The sequence below is a fragment of the Sceloporus undulatus genome, chromosome 4, assembly GCF_019175285.1.
Source record: "Sceloporus undulatus isolate JIND9_A2432 ecotype Alabama chromosome 4, SceUnd_v1.1, whole genome shotgun sequence".
In the NCBI taxonomy this organism is placed as follows: Eukaryota; Metazoa; Chordata; class Lepidosauria; order Squamata; family Phrynosomatidae; genus Sceloporus; species Sceloporus undulatus.
In genome coordinates, this window is record NC_056525.1 from 172,352,187 (window position 1) to 172,371,489 (window position 19,303).

General features: G+C 41.3%; 1 protein-coding gene across 7 annotated transcripts in view; it reads left to right on the forward strand.

Moving 5' to 3' along the window:
• The window catches only part of ATXN1 (ataxin 1), a 295,239-nt gene that overhangs the window by 8,271 nt on the left and 267,665 nt on the right, over window positions 1–19,303 (forward strand). The window lies entirely within an intron of this gene.

Consider the following 19,303-nt stretch of genomic DNA (forward strand, 5'->3'; position numbering starts at 1 on the left):
GACAGAGACTCACATCAGAAATAGATTATGAGTTGTGAGGCCTGCAATTGATTTGTAGAGGTTTTGTTTGCTATAGTTAAATATAAATTAGCAACTAAATCATGGATATGACAGATGCCAAAATATATTTGACATTTATTCCAAACTGCATTGTTGTTATTAATGGTTACCTTAACTCCTGCAGTGTTTTAAATGTGTTTTGAAATTGTGGGTCTGGGGAAAAGATAATGCTTAGCTTGGGTCAGTAGCTAATTACCTAATGGTGGGCCACATCCCCTAACATAAAATCTGATAGTTTAATTTACTGTTGAGTTAATAGAGCTGAAGAAACATTGAAATAGTATACTATTACGTTACTTCCTTTTTGGGGGGCCTGGTAAAAGTATTTGCTCCTCATGGTCTCTTGGCAGCATACACATGGGACTTATCCCTGTGCAGAGACCTGTTTATGAACATTTTGTAGCAGAACATGTTATGGTGGGAACCTGTCCCCTCACCTCAGGGCACATACTCAAACAATGCTTCCTGCCATTCCTCCTTAGTTCTTCTTCCATATTCTGTTCTATGGCAAAAGACACTAATGGTCATGGTGGCTGCTAGTTTCTCTCTACAGTATTTTACTCTTGGGTTTTATCAAGACAGTGACAATTGACACACTCAATTGTATTTTCCCTTTCACCCTTTCTTTACCTGGCATGTGTAATCTAGCTTCTATTCAATTTTGAAGTGTGAAAAGGGCTACAGATGGAATGTAGTATCTGTATTGCTGTTTGGCACTCAGTTGTATTGTTATACAAGTAGATAGTATAATTGTTGATAGAATGCATCTTCTAAACAGAAGACAACAATAAAGTTGGTTAAGAAATTATATTTTGAAAGTTGTTGTTTTTTGTTATTACCTCGTATATACCTGTGTATAAGTCAACCTAGCGTTTAAGTTAAGGGCAGGTTCTTCAGCCAGTACTATGGATTTTGGTGTGGATAAGTTAAGGGTGACAGTTCAGTGTATATAACAAAGGATGAAAAGTACAAAGCAAAGGAAAATGATGACAAAGAACTTACAAAATTCTGGCAGGCATAACTATTTGTGCTTACACTAAAGGCTGGCTGGATGAGAAGGGAACTGCAGCGAATGTTAGTTGCACAATGTGTGTAGGAGGTGACCAGGCATGAGTGGGGCTAAGAAAATGTGCACATGTCAAAAAGAGTGTAACAGCAAAGAAAAAAAATGTTAGCTATGATTACTGCCTTTACCTCTAATGTGATAACTTTGCCTGATTTTAATGCGGTATCCTGACAAACATACACAGATGTCTTATTCAGATCCTTCCAAGCCCGATTCTTCTCAGTGATCCTTTGATGAGAAGCTCCAAAGAGCCACTGTTTCTACTGTCGCCATTTTCCCACCCCGGCAATCAAAAGGCCAGAAGCAGGGCTGCAGGAGACAAGAGCAGAGGGGGGGGGCTGTTGCTTGTTTTAAGTTCTCATGGGATGGACAAAGCTCTTGCCTTTTATCCATTCTTCTCAGAAAAGGGGATGGTTTATTTTTTCTTAAGAGTTAAAGTACAGTACTTACATTGACCGATGAATAAAATGACTAAGGTTTATTGGATCAATTTTTTGACTAAAATTTCTAGATGTATACACAAGTATATACAGTAATTTATATAGCACCATTACTTTTACATTACATTACCCTTTGCCATCTACATCATCAGACCTCAGAGGGAGAGAGAGACCTACCAGCTCCATCAGGCTTGGCCTAAAGGAAGAAGGAGAGCCCTCCTTCCAGGCAATCTGCCATGATCCAGACCCCAGAGGGAGAGAAGAATTGCTGTACCTGATCCCTTTCCCCACTACCATTCGCTTCTCCTTTTGTGACTTTTTAGATTGTAAGCCTCAGGGCAGGGAATAATATAATTAATAATAATAATAATTGCAAGTCGCTCTGAGAGCCTCTAGGGCTGAAGGGCAGGGTATAAGTAGTCTAAATAAATACCATATTTTCTGGCGTATAAGATGACTTTTTAACCCTCTAAAATTGGTTCAAAAGTTGGGTGTCATCTTATATGCCGGTTTAAGCCCAGCCACAGAGGCCGCAAGAGGGCCTCACGGCCTGGTGTGCGCACCCGGCCTGCTCCACGGCCTGGAGCAATTGCCGCCGGTCTCATCCTACCTTCCAGGCCTCCGGAGGCGTCCTGAAGCCGGCGCAAGAGCGCAGAGCCAGCCACCGGCTTCCAGGCCTCCAGAGGCTCTTTCAAGTTGGTGCGTGCGCGCAGAGCCAGCTTCCAGGCCTGTGGAGGCCATTTGAAGCTGGCACATGCACAGAGTCAACTGATGGCTTCCAGGCCTCCAGAGGCCCCCTGAAGCCGGCGCAAGAGTGCAGAGCCAGCCACCGGCTTCCAGGCCTCCGGAGGCCCTCTGGAGCCAGCATGCGTGCACACGCGCAAGAAGCCTACCACCGTCTTCCAGGCCTCCGGTGGCCCCCTGAAGCCGGCACATGTGGGTGCCAGGCCCCCTTAACTTGGCCTACAGTAGGCCAGGGCTCTGCCTGCATGCAAGGCAGACTTTGCAGGCCTCAGCAGAGGCCTGGGGAACTGGTGCACGAGGCCGGTATTTAAATTTATTTGGGATGAAGAGGGGGTTGTCTTATATGGTGAGTATATCCAAAACACTATATTTTAACTTGAAAAGTTGGGGGTCGTCTTATACGCCTGGTGTCTTATACGCCAGAAAATACGGTAATAAAGACTGTACATGGCACTTTATAAGTAAAAGAATAGCAAAACAGTTCCCTACCTTCTGACTTACAATCTAGGTAAGATATGACACAAAAGCAAAAGTGGATTGCAGTGTGGGAGGGGATTACCATATATACTCTTGTACAAGTCGACCTCATAAATAAGTCGAGATCAACTTTTGGGGCCAAAAATATGGATTTTTATATGACCCGTGGATACGTCGAGGGTGTGCCCTCCTCACCATCTCCCTCACTGGGCTTTCCTCGCAAAAGAAGCCCAGCCAGGGAGAGGCTTTTGGGCAATTGCACAGCCTCCCTGGCGTCTCCTCGGCAAGGCTCCTTCCCAAGGGAAGGGGCCTTGCCCAGGAGAGGCTTTGGGGAAGGCGATTGTCCTCCCCGACGTCTCTTCGGCAGGGCTCCTTCCCAAGGGAAGGGGCCTGGCCGAAGAGAGGCTTTGGGGAAGGCAATCGCCCTCCCCGGCGTCTCCTCGGCAGGGCTCCTTCCCAAGGGAAGCTGCCTGGCCAAAGAGAGGCTTTGGGGGAGGTGATCGCCCTCCCCCGGTGTCTCCTCAGCCAGGCCCCTTCTCTGGGGAAAGCCTGGGCGAAGAGAGGCTGCAGGGCGCATGATCGTCTCCTTCACTGGGCTTTTCCCGTCTTAGGGAGCCGAGCCAAGGGGGGGCTACAGGGCAATCGGGCACCTTTCCCAGCGCCTCCCCAGCTGGGCTCTCTCTTGCAGAGGTTGCCTAGCTGGGGAGAAGCTTGGTCAAAGTACTGCATTGCCCTGTATATAAGTCGACTGGCGATTTTGGATGCCATTTTGGGGCAACAATTTCTCAACTTATAGTCGAGTATATACGGTAAGGCCAGCAGATACTATTTCTCTCTTTCTGAGGCCACAGATGTGGCATTTGGGATGGAAGGAGAGTCTTTCATCAGTTGAATGGTGGGTTCAAAGATTCATTAAGTCATCAACTTGAGATATAACTGAACTAATGCAAATTTACTTCTTAGTTTTGCCTCGGTTGTTGGCTGATTGGAGATACATCATGAGACTGAACAATACTACATTATCTGCAGAGATCAGTAGTAGGGATAGTGTTAGGTTGTTCCTAACATTTAGAGGAACTAGTACTCTTAGTTGCTTCCTGATGTATCCAGCATGCATGTGCTGTGTGTACAACCTTGAGTTCCTTGCCCATTACTACCAAATTAGAATAATAGTGTATTCCCTAATGGAAACGTCTATTTCCTTGTTCTTAAAACACTGCAGGTCTCTCTGGGAATCATGCTTCCATAGTAAATTGTACTGGATCTGTTAACGCAGCTTTCCCATAAATGGTTTTCTGTTTTTGAGCAATCATTAGCCTGAATGTTTACAATTCTAAAGCATAGTTACTGTGGTATGACTTGCGTTCACTGAAAAATCAGTCGCTGATTTGTAATGGATAATAATGGGGTAGTGGTGGTGTTCCTACCTTTTTTGATACATGTATGCTTTTAAATTAGTCAAGCTTTACCTACACCAACAAACATATGTGGTGATGCAGGTATGTAGAGTGACATATGAGCTGATTGGAACTGTGTTCTTTAGATGTGACAAAGAATTCTTATATTACCTATAAAGCCCTAAATGGCTTGGGTCCAGGTTACCTAAAGGATCGCCTCTCCCCGTACATTCCGCCTCGCACCCTCAGGACATCTGGGCAGCAGCTACTGAAGGTGCCTGGGGCTAGATTGTCCTCCACCACAAGGAGGACATTTTCCACTGCTGCCCCAGCCCTTTGGAATACGCTGCCCACTGACCTCCGCTCGACTACCACCCTGGCCCAATTCAGGAAGGATTTGAAGACCTTCCTGTTCCAACAGGCATTCCCCGATTAAAAATCCTGTGGGCCTCCCTCCTCTTTCGTGGCCAAGAGGAAGGGCTTTGGGGCTTTTAGCCTGTGTTTTTTATTATTGTTTATATGTGATGTATTTTGGATTTTATTGTATGTATTGTTGTTTTAAATTTTATACTGTAAGCCGCCCTGATCGAAGGAAGGTGCGGGATATAAATAAAAACTTTATTTATTATTTATTATTATTATATTATACACCTGTGGTGGCAGAAAAATTATCATGGTTATGTATTTGAGGCCTGTGTGGTTCACAAGCTTGTAAAAAGTGTTATCCAGGTGTATTTTTTCAGAAACATAACTGGCTATAAACATTAAATGTTGTGCTTTGATTTGCACAAAAATTATTTCTTAAAATTACAATGAGTAAAAAAACCTCTGATCACCCAGATCTTTATGTTCATGCAGAGTCCTGAAAGTGAAAAACTGGAAAATCATCTTTATTTTGAATGTCTTCTACTGTCTTGTGGGATAAGGTGTAAATCTTTAATATGTTTTAGAAAAATGCAGCAGAAGTGAATTAAAATTGTCAGACTGTGTAATACTTTTCACCAGAGAAGAGTGTGTATATTGTTAAACTGAGTAATAAGTTTGTAATAATAGAAATGGACAGAGAAATGGCATTTTCTTGTATTAATGTTACAGGCAATCGTATTCCCTTGTTGGGAGTTCAGCTTGTGTGGAATGTTATTTGGGAGTAAAGGAATGGGAGGAGAAAAGGAATGGGAGAAATGCAAACCAAGTGACACTTCTCCAACATTTATAACAGCCAGGCATACTGGAAAGTTCTTGGAGCTTTTTAAAATAGCTTTTGCCTGTGAGAATCGTAACAAATAGTTCTGTACTGTGTATGTTGCACCTTCCAGAGCCTTACACTCCTTATTTTCCTTAAGGTGTTTTGTCTATCCTAAAATAGTAAGCTCATTGACAGCATTTAAATGCCAGAAGCTGGGATTAATTGTTGTAGGTTTCCGCTGGTAGGTAAGAACCTGTGCTGATGAAAGAAGACAGGCTTGCTGGAATGATGAACCTGCTCTAAAGCCAAGATTCCTTTTGGGAGCTAAGGCCCTGTATGTTTATAAGAAAGAGAATGAATTGCAGTTCTGCTTGCTTTTTTGAGAAGAATCATTACCTGGCAATGGATATCTTTCCTTTTTTTATCTCTCTTGTTTCACTGATATAGATGGTGGTTGTTTTTCACTTGGGGGAATTGTTAAAAGTGAGAGATACACTTGTTGGTGCCTTATTTGTCCTCCCCTGTGTATACTTATTTATCATTGCTAACAACTTATTCTCCTTTTCTGGGATCTCCTGTTGTATAACACTGTTGGTTTGAATCATGACTGAATTCTGCTTTTTTCCCCAGGGTCATTACTTTTGTAGTGTGTCTCATCTTCTTTTTTCTGGCCCTGTCTGTGACCCTTTGTTAGCTGAAGGATTTGTTAAGGCTGTCAGCATTTCTGCAGAATTGTATGCAACCATATCTTTTCTGCCTTATAACTGCCTGCTTTTCTTATTAGTCATAAATGAGTTCCAAGTCTCTGCAGTTCCTGTGATTTGTCTAAAGCAGAATTTCATTCCAGTAACCCTGCCTTCTGTCAGCTCTTCACTCTTGGGAAAATCTTTATATATACACATTCTTCTGAAACATACTAGGATTTAAAAAATCTTGCATATCCTTCCATGCCTCTCTCTCTCTTTCTCTCTGTGTATTCTAGCTGCAGCCATATATATATATATATATATATATATATATATATATATATATATATATGAAAGTGGAAAAATTACATCTCATCTTTTATATTATAGACAATTACAACACATGCAGCAGCTTTTTCAATATTAGTACCTCATCAGAGAGGAATATTTAGTTTCTGCTTTAAGGAAAGCTGTTGTGTAAAATGAGAGAGAATGCTTACAAACGTGACATTTTGAGGCCTCAAATATATTCAATTGCAAATTCTATGAAGGGTGGGAATCAACAGTTAATGATTAAGTGTTTAGTATGTATTTTTACAACTGAAGGGCTAACAGCCATAGGTTTACTTATGGTGTTACCATAATGCAGTTGGCCCTCCGTTTTCACAGGGATCCGTTCTGCCCCCCCCCCCTGAAAATGGAGGCTTGTGCATATTCAAGCCTCATAGGCTTGAATGTGGCATGCCCCCGTGTGCATGGCCTGGACTGCGCACCATTGGAAATAGCGGAGGTCTCCACGGATATTCGAGGACGCGGATCTCAGATCCGCAAATTAGGAGGGGCGACTGTATTTTTGTTTGCTGAATATAAGTCATGGGGATTAAAATTATAGTACAATTATCATGTTGAGTATAGCCAGCAGCAGTCTGTGGCCCTCCTGTATATGGACAGGTAGGTACTGGAGCCTTGTCTGGCCTACCACTACTCTTTAACAACTGGCTCAGTGGAATAGAAATCATTTGACTGATACTGTCTAATACTAATGACGTATATTTGGTTGGCACAAAATTCTTATTTTGAGCTATACCATATTACATTTGACGTTTCACTTTTACACATGTGGTATCTGACCACTTGCTGAATTACATCTTAATAGTTAAATAGATTACAGCAGAGGAGGGGTAGCACGTGAGTTATAGGGGAGTCTATAATTCAAATGCTCTCCTATGTTCACACAGTTGGGAGACATGAAAGGGAATGAAAGACTGAACAATCCTAGAGAACTGACTAGGAGACATGTAGGAGATATTAGGCTGAACGGTAATTTGCAAGCAACAAAAGTGCACATTTCATGGACTGGAGAAAAGATTGGAGAAAACATGCGCAATCATATAGTTATAGATTCAGAGAATTGGGAGGGACATCATGGGCCATTGAGTCCCACCTTTTGATCATCTGCGTATCCTACCACACATCCATGGAAAATACACCTGAGGCAAAACCCGCAGGCCTTGAACACATGCACAGAACCATAACACACTCTGTCTGTCTCTATGTCACACGTGCACCTATAATCATATACATACAGATAAAACACTCTCTGGCTCAGCAAGCATTCTCCTCCCCTCATTAAAACATGTTAATTCATAGAACCATAGAATCATAGAATAATAGAGTTGGAAGAGACCACAAGGGCCATCAAGTCCAACCCCCTGCCGTGCAGGAAATCTCAATCAAAGCATCCCTGACAGATAGCCATCCGGCCTCTGTTTAAAGACCTCTAAGGAAAGAGACTCCATTACACTCCAAGGGAGTTTGTTCCACTGTCCAACAGCCCTTACTGTCAGGAAGTTCCTCCTAATGTTGAGGTGGAATCTCTTTTTCTGTAGCTTGCATCCATTGCTCTGGGTTGTAGTCTCTGGAGCAGGAGAAAACAAGTTAGCTCCCTCTTCAATATGACATCCCTTCAAGTATTTAACAGGGCTATCACATCACCTCTTAATCTTATATTCTCCAGACTAAACATCCCCAGCTCCCTAAGTCATTCCTCATAGGGCATGGTTTCCAGACCCTTCACCATTTTAGTCACCCTCCTTTGGACACGCTCCAGTTTCTCAACATCCTTTTTAAATTGTGATGCCCAGAACTGGACACTCCAGCCCGTTTCGCACGGGCGTAAAGTGCGTCCTGGGGACGTACTAGGGTTAGGGAAAGTGCGTGCCTTACGCACGTACCTAACCCTAGTACGTCCCCAGGACATACAAAATGGCGGCGCCCTATACACATAGGCACCGCCATTACGACGTCACGAACACGCCACCTCCAAATGGGGTGACGCAGACGTGACGTCTTTGCGCCACGTGAAGACGCATAGAGCGCCCTTTCCGCAGCGCTAGAAGGAGCTCTGAAACGGAGCTCCTTCCGCGATTTGCGTCACTGCCGCAGCCTTTAGACGGCTGCACCAGCAATGCAAGGGAGAAAGGGGCCGAGCAGCCCCTTTCTCCTCCTCCCTGCCACCACTGGGTGTCCTTGGGGCTTGAAGCCCCAAGGACACCCCTTTCCAGGCCGCAGGCCTTTCCAGGCCCCTTTTTGCGGCCTGGAAAGCGGTGGATCGGGGCCTTGGAGGCTGCCGCTCTGGCAGAGGAGGCTCCGATCCGGCGGGGAAAGGAGTGCCTACAGGTCGCCCCAAAGGGGCGGTCTGTAATGCTCCAATATTCCAGGTGGGGCCTGACCAGAGCTGAATGGAGTGGCACTATTACTTCCCTTGATCTAGACACTATACTTCTATTGATGCAGCCTAAAATCACATTGGCCTTGTTAGCTGCCGCATCGCACTGTTGACTCATGTTAAATTTGTAGTTTGCTTGAACTCCCAGATCCCTTTCCCACGTAGTCTCTTTCAGCCAGGTGTCACCCATCCTATAGCTGTTCATTTCATTTTTCTGCCCTAAGTGCAGTACTTTACATATCTCCTTACATTTCTAATTGTGCAACCAGGGGAAAGATTATCACACCCCTGCATGCTTATCCCATTCTGGTCCTATCTGTAAACAGTAATGGATACGTCATTTGGTATTAACAGGAGTTTTTGTTAATATCAAATGACATGTCCATTACTGTTTGCGGATGGGACAAGAATGGGATAAGTGTGCGGGAGTGTGATAATCTACCCCCTGATCGTTCAATTCACATGATTTAATGACAGTTTAATGACAAGAGGAGGACGGTTGCCTCTTGTGTAATGAACTCCTCTATTGCTGTTTGCTGCCCCTCTGATACAGCCTTAACTTGCCATTGTGTTCTTCAGCTGTGATAAAGAGTTCTTAAATTATACACCTGTGGTGGTAGAAGAATTGTCATGGTAATGGATTTGAGGCCTGTGTGGTTCACAAGCTTGTTAAAAATGATAACCAGATATGGCGGGGTCCTTAGTTTTTAAAGGCTTTTTGAGCTGGATGCATACTCCTCTGGAACACTTAGTGGCCAGCAGTGATTTCCCCCCTCTATCTCTTTCTTCATAATTTTACTTGGGTGGTGAGTATGCTATGAGGCATTCAGAGAAAAAGAAAGTAGTGGATAACTTCAGCCTTATCTGGTACTTCACAAAATGTTCACTCCGTTAATAAAGATTTTAAAAAAGAGAAGAGGAAAGGAAATGAACGAGGTGCCAGAATCAGCTCCAGTGGATCTCAGATTTTGCCCCATGATGTCATCATGGTCTAATGCCGGTGAACTTCTTGTCCTCCAGTAGCTTCATTCGCTTCACTTCTTTTCCTACAAATTCCTCTGGAATGTTATGGGCCTCAGAAGTACTTTGCAGAAAAAAGTGGATGCGAGCTGAGTTCATGGAAGCTAATGCTTTGTATTCTAGTGCATGGGCTACCTGAGTTAAATTTTTTAATTGTAAAGATGGCGAGAGACATTTCTGAAAGCAGATGGCTGCTCGTGGGTGCCAAACTGAGGGTGCTAGCCTTGGAGCAGTATGGCAGACTAGTGAGTGGACTAGGTTCTGCTGAATCATAGAACTACTAACTCAGTGGGATTTTGCTAATCAAGTGTATTGCCTGATCTGAAATACCTGTGGTAGTCTTGGAAGGTTATGAAATAGGGGGATCAGTGCCTCGTCTACTGAATTCTTAGCATCATACCAAGTTGCATGATGGTTATTTATATAATAAACATTTTCTGCCCACTCAACCACACACACATTCATGCACATGCATGTATAGACAGAAGGAGATAGCCTGTGCTATGGTATTTATGCTGTAGATCTTTAGTATGTTTTTATGAGAACACCTCCTGTTCTTGTATGAAAAGTTAATTTACCACTTTGTAAAACTGAACAAGTTTGGAATGTATCTTAATGAGCTTTACTTCAGTTTTCAGTTTTTCTATAAAGCAAGAAATCTGAAATTTGGAGAAAATGTTTAATTGGAGTTAATCTTTCGGCAGTACAATACAATTACTTTCAAAACAAGAAAAAGTAGGATGTTGGCACAAAATTAAGCTAGTTGAAATGCCCCAGTAGAAGAGGAGTTAATTTAATGTTACTTAGACAGGTTATGATTTTGAGGGAAAGTTATTACTAGATACTGTATATCTCTTCTATAACATAAACAGTGCAATGGATTTAAAAGGCAAGAACAATATAATTCCAAAGCTTGAGCCTTGATGAGCAAGTTGACCAAATCTATGAAAACGTATGTTACCACTTATTTTGCACAGTTAGCCTCAAAGGTGATACAGGATCCCTTTTCATACTGAGTAAACTGTGTTTAAGAATCAGTTAAGCCACAGGTATGCTTTCAGAACAATGTTGTGCAACCTCAGTTTCCATTCAGTAAAATGAAAAATAGTAAACAGGTTCTCAGTACCATGCTGAGAACATGTAAAGTAAAGACTTAAGTTGCATGTGCTAAATGATCAAGTGTGTGTCAGACTGCAAATAAGTCATTTTGAAATACTGGTTACCACAATCACATCTGCACACAATTATTACAGAAATTAACGAAGAGGGAAAATCCTGTTACAGTTGTTTGCATTTTGTATTTGATAGCACTTTGTTCACAGTCAGTTTCACTTATCTTCTCTAGAATTAATTTTCTCAGGGGAGGAAGAAACAGAAATATTTTCAACGAGAAAACATTGGCTTTCAGGAACTTGGAAATGGATGTAATACTGGAAAATGCTTTTACCTTTTTAAAAAATTCAATTAGCTACCATATGAGTGGAATCTTTCTTAAAGCTAGTGTTCTTTTAATCATCAAACTGGTCCCAAGTGCCTTTTCAAAGCATCAAAAAATAGAGTGAAATTTCTGAAGAAGGCATCTTGCAAAAGTGTCTGTGGACCTTATCACATGGGAGGGAAGTGCGCAAATCCTGTGGGTAAACGCAGTTTAAATCCAGGATTGTTTTCAGACGACATCAGGCTAATTGAGCATTAGCACAACATTAACCCATACAGAAAGTAGCAAAATCACGCTGCTTTTTACTTTCTGGAAAATTCTGAAAGTAAAAAGTGGTATGATTTTGCCCACTTTCTACACGGGTTAATAGAGTGTTAATGCTCAATTAGCCCGGCGTGTCTGAAAACAATCTCGCTTTTGTGGGATATTCCCAGGATCTAAACCCCATTTATACACAGGATTTGGGCGCTTTGCCTCCCGTGTGATAAGATCCTATGTTTCCGACTGTGTGGTTACCAAAATATCTTATTATATGCAAATATCACAAATCTTTTCCTTGTTTTAGATTTTGTCCTGGTGATCTGTTTCATTGTTGAATGGTCTTTTCAATGGTTTCCGTCCAAGGATTCTGAGTATGTTTGAAAATTTCATGGTAGTTCTGTAATCAAAGGCAGACACAGATAGAAACAACAAAAATAACACTGACAGAAACAGGAATGATATTTTAGCACCTTATCTTAAGATAATTTAAATTAAGGGAGCTCATTGACAAAAAGTTGCCTTTTCTTTCATTCTCTTGTAGACACTATCTCTCACCATAATACATGCAATATAGGAGAGTGCTCATATTCTTTTGTGGTTTTTCAGAATATGTATTTGTGCAAGTTGCTGCAGGGAAGAAGGGAGGATAAGAAACATACTTTTTGCAAACTTTAAGTTACTTTACAGCAGTGATTCCCAAACGTTGGTCCTCCAGGTTTTTGGACTTCAACTCCCAGCAACCCCAGCCAGCTTTGCCTACAGTCATGAATTCTGGAAGCTGAAGTCCAAAACATTTGGAGGACCAAAGTTTGTGAACCACTGTCTTAGAGGATACATATTTGTGCCTGACAGGATCCATATTTGCATGTTTCAATTCCCAGCAAAATATAATTTGGAAATGATCTGCAGAGGTCTTGTGAGAAAACTTTACAATTGATTTTCCCTCTGAATGAATCCAGCTATGTTATACCCCTGGAATATATGATCCATTGTAATCTCACACAGTCAGCAGTTATGTAGGATAGCCCATCAGGGAACTGGTAAACTTCCTATTGTTGCTTCTCTGAGACTACAAAATCAGGAAGGGGTGCCAAACACCTGTTAGGACATAAAACTTACTGCAGCAGACTGTATTTGGCTTGGTGGGTCACAAGTCATGAAGGTCCAGCCTAAATTTATCTAATCAATATGCCTGAACAAGTCTTACACCACAACTTCTCTTCAGGACATCCCCTAACAGATGGAGTGACAGCATCATCGGTGTTACAAAATGATTCTTTAGTTTTGTAGTTCCTTAATTCTTTAAAGTCCCATCTGCTTTCATAACCATCCTAAGTGACAGATATGGTTGACTTCTGATTTGCTTGGCAACATCACAACTCTCTTTTCTGCAGAACAGGCATAATTAGCCAAAGGATAGCAAATTGCTTTCTATTAGAGCACTGTCTGCTCTGAATGAACTAATGAAGAATCTACGCATCTGTAGGCAACTTCTTCCAGTATACTGCAATTGCTACAAAGTAGCTGGAATTATTTAAGCAGACAGGCAGAGACATGTTACATATCTGACTTAAATCCTTATCTTTAAATTCACCAGATATGGAGAATTGTGCTATAGGTCTTACTTTTGAGAAGGACAAGAGTAATACAGTTTTCTCTCCTGCTCATTTATCTTAGGCCCAAAGCAGACAGGCCAAATAAAGTGCCTTCTGGGCATTTTGGGGGTGTGGTGTTCAAATGATGCATCCCCCCCTCCCAAAGCGTCCAGAAGCCACTCTGGGACCAGCTAACACAGCCCAAAGCCAGCCTGAAAAAGAGCAGCAAAACATTTATTAGCAAGAAATGTGTTCTTACAAACCATGTTTTCTGCAGTGTATGAATGAATTTTATAAATGTATATATGAATTACAGAGAAATATAACATAAAAATTATCTTGTTTGTACCTGCCCTTGTGTATAACCATTGGTCCTTGCCATTATACAGCCTTTCTGGGATAGTATCTTGCATGTAAAAGTTTGTATTGCATGCCACCATAATACCTGTGCTGATGGGAAGGTACTTCTATGCTCATAGAATCATTTTTTTGACACCCATTTTTGTTATAACCTGTAACAGAGAGGTAATGTGAGATGTGTTACAGAGGGGTAATGTGATAGTGCCTTCAGTGGCACTATCTTTGTCTTGAACTTTCAACAAATAGTACCCTAGTTTGGTAATGAAAATATTTAAATTTGTGCTTTCTATAAGGGGAAATGTAGTTGGTTCATGGCTCTTCGATCAGTCACACACAGTTTATGCAACTATATTGAAAGCATGCAAAAATATTGTTCAGATTTGTAGGAGGAAGCATGTTCTTAGCTATGCAGTACTAACACATGTTACTATTAAGACACTCACATGTAATAAAAATATCAGCTCTGAGCGCAAATGCTTAACTTTAAAGTACACTGATGATCATATCTAGCAAATATTATAACACAGTAGAATATCAAAAAGTGAGTGTATCTTTTTAAATCAATGAAATAACTGCAGCAAAAAACACTTTTCTGCAAAATATATGAGATGTGGTGATTTAAGTGCACTAAAGAGACTGTTGTATGTATTGTGTTTGTATGAAACAAATATGTACCACCAAACACTGCAGGTTCATCTGATATACTAGTATGAATAGCACTTCATAAAAAGAATAAATATGTTGTAGTTCAAGCCCAGAATTACTGTTTCAAGGGAATACAAGAGTACTGTTATAAAAGTGCACACAAAAGAGACTGAGAAAAAAATTTATACAGATGTTTTAAGTGGTGTTTTCTTTCAGTGAGGGTTGCTGAAATTGCAAGCTAGTAGCAATATTAATGCTTCACTGAAAATTGCTCCAAATACCTTAGATAGCAGAGGAAATGTGTTTTCACATACTTGACATTTAAATATTAATACTGATACTAAAACCTTGTGACCACAAAGAGATGCTGGAGCAAGATTGGAAAGGGGATTTTTAAAGTTAGATGAAATATAAAATAGTTGTACCAGAACTGTCTGAAACTTGGGATTAAAAAAAACAACTTTGTTCTCTAAAGTGAACGATAGAATGTAAGAGTTAAGAGGAACTTAAAATAAGTTTCTTCCTTCATTCTTTCCTATATATGCTTGTTTTGAGAAGTGAATAAAGATCAATGGTTAACTGTATACTGTATTTAATGTTTTTAATTTGTTGTTGATCCCTTAACTAGCCACATGAAATTAATAGGTTTTAGTACATTTTTGAAATGGGAATGATTAAACAATGTCTTAAAACTGGACGATGCTGCTGTAATTTTGTTTTTTGGTCTGGGAACATTTCCTGGAAAGAATGACAGGAATTTCCCCTGGTTATAGATTCATTTTCAGAATTACAAGTCATGTTTAATTTTTTTTAAGAACGATACTTTTTTGGCTGGGTCACAAATATAACTCAGTGGGAATGATGTGAAGAGGTAGACACACCATTATTTCATAGAGTATCATTTTGCCTCAATAAAACAGAGCTTTTAAAAAGAAGGCACATTCAAATAAATGTAAATTGCTTGACAACCAGAATAAATATTACTGTGTGGCATGTACGTCTGAAAGTTGGTTGTGTATTGCCTCCATTCATGGTTACCAATGGCATCATTAGAGTTTTAGTAAGTTTTTCATATGCACCATATGACACATACTAGTTTCACACTATCCTAAGCATGGTTGTACAAGTACAGTAGAGTTTGCAGTTAAAAAATTGTGATGTTTTGGTCATATATTCCATTTCTAAATAACTTTTGCATGTGCCTGGATATTTTACGCATGATAAAATTAGCCATATGTATTAGTACTCATGTTCTATAGGAGGTTGTACACATGAAATTCATGGGTGTTGGGAAGATCCTTGCTGTAATGATAGGTGTTTATCCTAACTGTAACATATAAACAGTGACTAAATAAACTTGCTTGTCCCAAAAATCCTATTCTTTCTGAAAAAAGGCCGGTCAAAGAAGATATGGTTCCAGTGATTGCTGGTATATTGATCACTTCAAATGGAAGTGACTTCCTCCGAATTAAGAATAACATCCATACATGCATCTATATCATTACTTCATATCACATTGGGAAGAAATTGTCTGAGAATGGAACATACATGAGGGGTTTGTCTACACGAGGAGGCGGAATTAATTCTCTCTGAATTCTCCTGATATGCCAATCAGGACACATTATGTATGCCATTTCCCCCAAATCGGGCATGATCAGGACACATGGTGCAGGGTCCAATCAGCAGCAAACTCAGAGTAAAAACACCTTAATGCAGATTTTAAAAACTCACAGTTTGCTGCAGAGTTTCCAGAAAACTCTTGTGTTTTCTGCATAGGCCCCATTGATTTGTGCTGGATTCAAGGGGGACAAGCAGGGTGGTTCACCTGGCAGATGCCACCATTTTCAGTCAGCAGCTGCCACCACTGTCAGCTCCCAGAGCTAGGGCGGATCACTGCCTCGCAGGGGCCGCCATTTACCTTCTTTGCTTGGAACAACATTAAAATAAAGTTTTCTCCTGCTTGTGAGGTGCCCGGCACTTCATTGTGACCTCAGAATGTGCCTCCAGGACTGGTGCAGAGGAAGGAAAAATCCAGTTCTCCTCCCGGAATGATGTCTTTTCCTCCTCAGTGCTGCTCCTAGCTTTCCCATTGCAGGCATTGCTCACTAGTCAGACTGGCTTTCAAGCCAAACTTGGGTGGGTACAGGTCTCCCCATCTTTTGCTGTAACCTGGCTACACCTGCCTCCTCGGTGTTTTGTATTGTGTCTCAGGACCATAAGAAGAACCCTGCTGTTGGTTTTTGGCCTGTGGGAGCTTCACTTGAAGTTACAATGGAAAGACTGGGAGACATGCATGCGGGGCTCCTTTGCTCTCTTCCGTACCTCTCCAGCTTGTCTGGCCAGCAAGTGAGTGAGCAGTGCCAGCCATAGGAAAGTCATGATGACATGAGAACTCTGTGCCCAACCCCAAATCAGGGAGAAAGAGGGTAGCTGAGAACTGGAACTGGCAGAATAGGGAGGCAAGGAATTATGAGGGAGAATGAGTTGAAAATATCTTTGATTTGGGAGCTCAGCTCATCTGGCTCACCTAGTGTTGTGAAACTGGTCCTGAATGAGACTGCTGTCTTATTTAAAGTCCAGGTGTACAGCTTGCTATTGATTGCTGAGTCACAAGTAGTGTCTGTTCCCTAGGATTTTTTTTTTTACCAACTCTAATTTTGTAAACCATTTGTGGATCCTGTGTAAAATGTTTGGACTTGTCCCCAGTTACCCATGGTTTGGTTGCGTTCAAACTGGACTATAGTATTGCACCATGTGTGGGGCTGTCTGTGAAGGTGGTAATGAAGCTGCATTTTTGTGCTTTTTGTGGTTGCCTGGATGGGGAAAACATAACCTCTGTTTTGTGCCACTGGCACTGGTTGCTAATAAGCTTCTGGTCCCAGTCTATAGTCATAGGGCTGAAGCAAACGGTCTGGAAGGAGCGGCCAGAGGCAGCTCTGGCCCCAGTCAGGCTGGGACTGTGGCGACTGGATGGTCCGCTCCTGAAGTGGGCTGCCTCTGTGGTCCCAAATGGGCCACTGGCAAGAGCGGATTAAATCTGCTCCCGAAAAGTCCGGCTCCTGCCACTTTAGAGAGGCTTCTGGCTGCTTTGGGTCATGCATCATCTAAACTTAATGTCCTCAAAGCAGCCGGAAGGCATTTCTTTTGGCCTATCTGTTTAAAGCCCTAAAGAAGTTTTAGAGCTTTAAACAGACAGGCCTATAGTGTTTGAATTACTATTTTCATCTATAAGCGATCATACACATCACAAGTTCTTATTGAGTGCTTGTCATTAAGGTCTGCTATGAATAGGAGGATCTGCATACCAATGCCTCCAGCATTTCCATTCCTGTTGATATATACCTAGTCCTATTTGTGCATGTGTTTGTTAATCTATCCCTGACTAAAATTTGTAATTAAACAAATTATATGTTTAATAAATTATACCCATCCTAAATTTTTCATATGCTTCAACCTTGGAGGAGAAATAGACGTTAATCTCTTTCTTCAGTACAGTAAGTGAAAATTGTTTTACTTTATGGCCTTGTTGTGCCATGAATTGCAATATTGCATATCTGTGATACTTGCAGGTTTAATTTAAACTTGAATTTCAATACTGCCTAACCCAAACTGTTCACTAGTAGGTTGTGAACAAAGCATGGGTAGGATTAATTGAGGCAAGTGTTTTTGCTTATGTGCTTTCAGGAATTAGATGCAGTTGGTTTATTAGATTGTATAGAATATGTCAGTTAATTCTGCTTTTAAAATATTGAGTTTTAATTTTAGGTTCCTTAAAATGGTCAAGACGACTCTAATACTTCCTCTATTTGCAGCATTTAAACTATGAACAGCTTTAATTCTAGTAGGAGAATGCTTCCTTCTTTGCAAAATGCGGTGTACTGTGCAACTAGTATCACTTTACAATTGATTTAACATGTTTTACTTTACTCCTAAAAGCCTCTCAGAATGGCTCACAAATATCAAGAATGAGACTGTTGTTGTATGCTGCTTTACAGTCTAAAAGATACAACACAAGAGGGGTTGGGAAGGAAGAGGAGGGTGAAAGCATGCAATTCTTGTTTATGAAGTTCAGCAGGTAATATTTTCAGCCAGCTATAGAGCTGTATTTAAGTACAGTGAAAGATTTCTTGCTCTGGTGATGACAGCAGCAGCAGTTCCTAGCTGGTGGGGAGTGATCTTTCAATTGGACCACCATCTAGGCACAATGGGGGTGTGCCTTCTTGCTTGTTCACCTCTTTCTGTCAGCTTCAGCTAACCTTTTAGCCAATTACAACCTTTTTCATATTTGTGAAATTCATCTCCCTGACAGTTCCATTCTAGCCATAAAGAGACATGTTGATACAATTTATACTGAGCAAGGTTTGAACCAATTTAAGGAGAACAGATTTTGCCACAGTGGTTTATACTTTAATTATCTCCTGATTAGACCACTGTCCGCATGGGGCTTCCCTTGTAAAGCATTCATAAGCAAAATGCTGCAGTCTGACAATTGTCAGGTGTGCAGTTTAGAGATCTCAAGATATGCAAGAACTGTACTGGTTTCCCATTTGCAGCCAAGATCAGGGATCTGGTTTTGACATACCAAGCCTTGAAAAGCTAGTGGCCAGGAGATCTGTAACATTGTTTCCTCCCATATGAGTTTGTCTGAAATTTGAAATCCTTGGTGGAGGCCCTCTTGTGTGTTTTGCTGCTCTGTGGAGGTGGATTGGTTGGTATATATGGCAGGGCTTTCCTTGTTTCAGGATCTTGATTGTGTAATTCTTTCCTTCCAGGGTGCTCCTTCTCTTTTGGGTTTCCATTGGGCAGCTAAGAGTGTGTTACAGTCCTCCTTCCGAATTTGCAGGGGATCTGTTCCAGACTCCCCCCCCCCCCATGAATTTGGAATTTGGAAATTCACACATATTAAAACCCCATAAGTTTTAGTGGCCGCATGTTTTGCTTGTACTTTCTGGTTGAGTCAATGTTAATTCCATGGGAATAGACATGATACTGTACTTATGAATCTGGAAACAAACTAAATGCAAAAATGCTAAAATTAAGAGTGAAAGTGATGGAGTCTGTGACAGATAGTAGTTGTGATGAATGCAAATTGCTGTACCACAGGAGGGGCCAACTGTGGAGGGGAGCATTCTCCCATGTTCTCCCTTGTGACCCTCACCATTGTGTTTCAGTGTGCTTCCTGCCACCATTTTGGCCAATT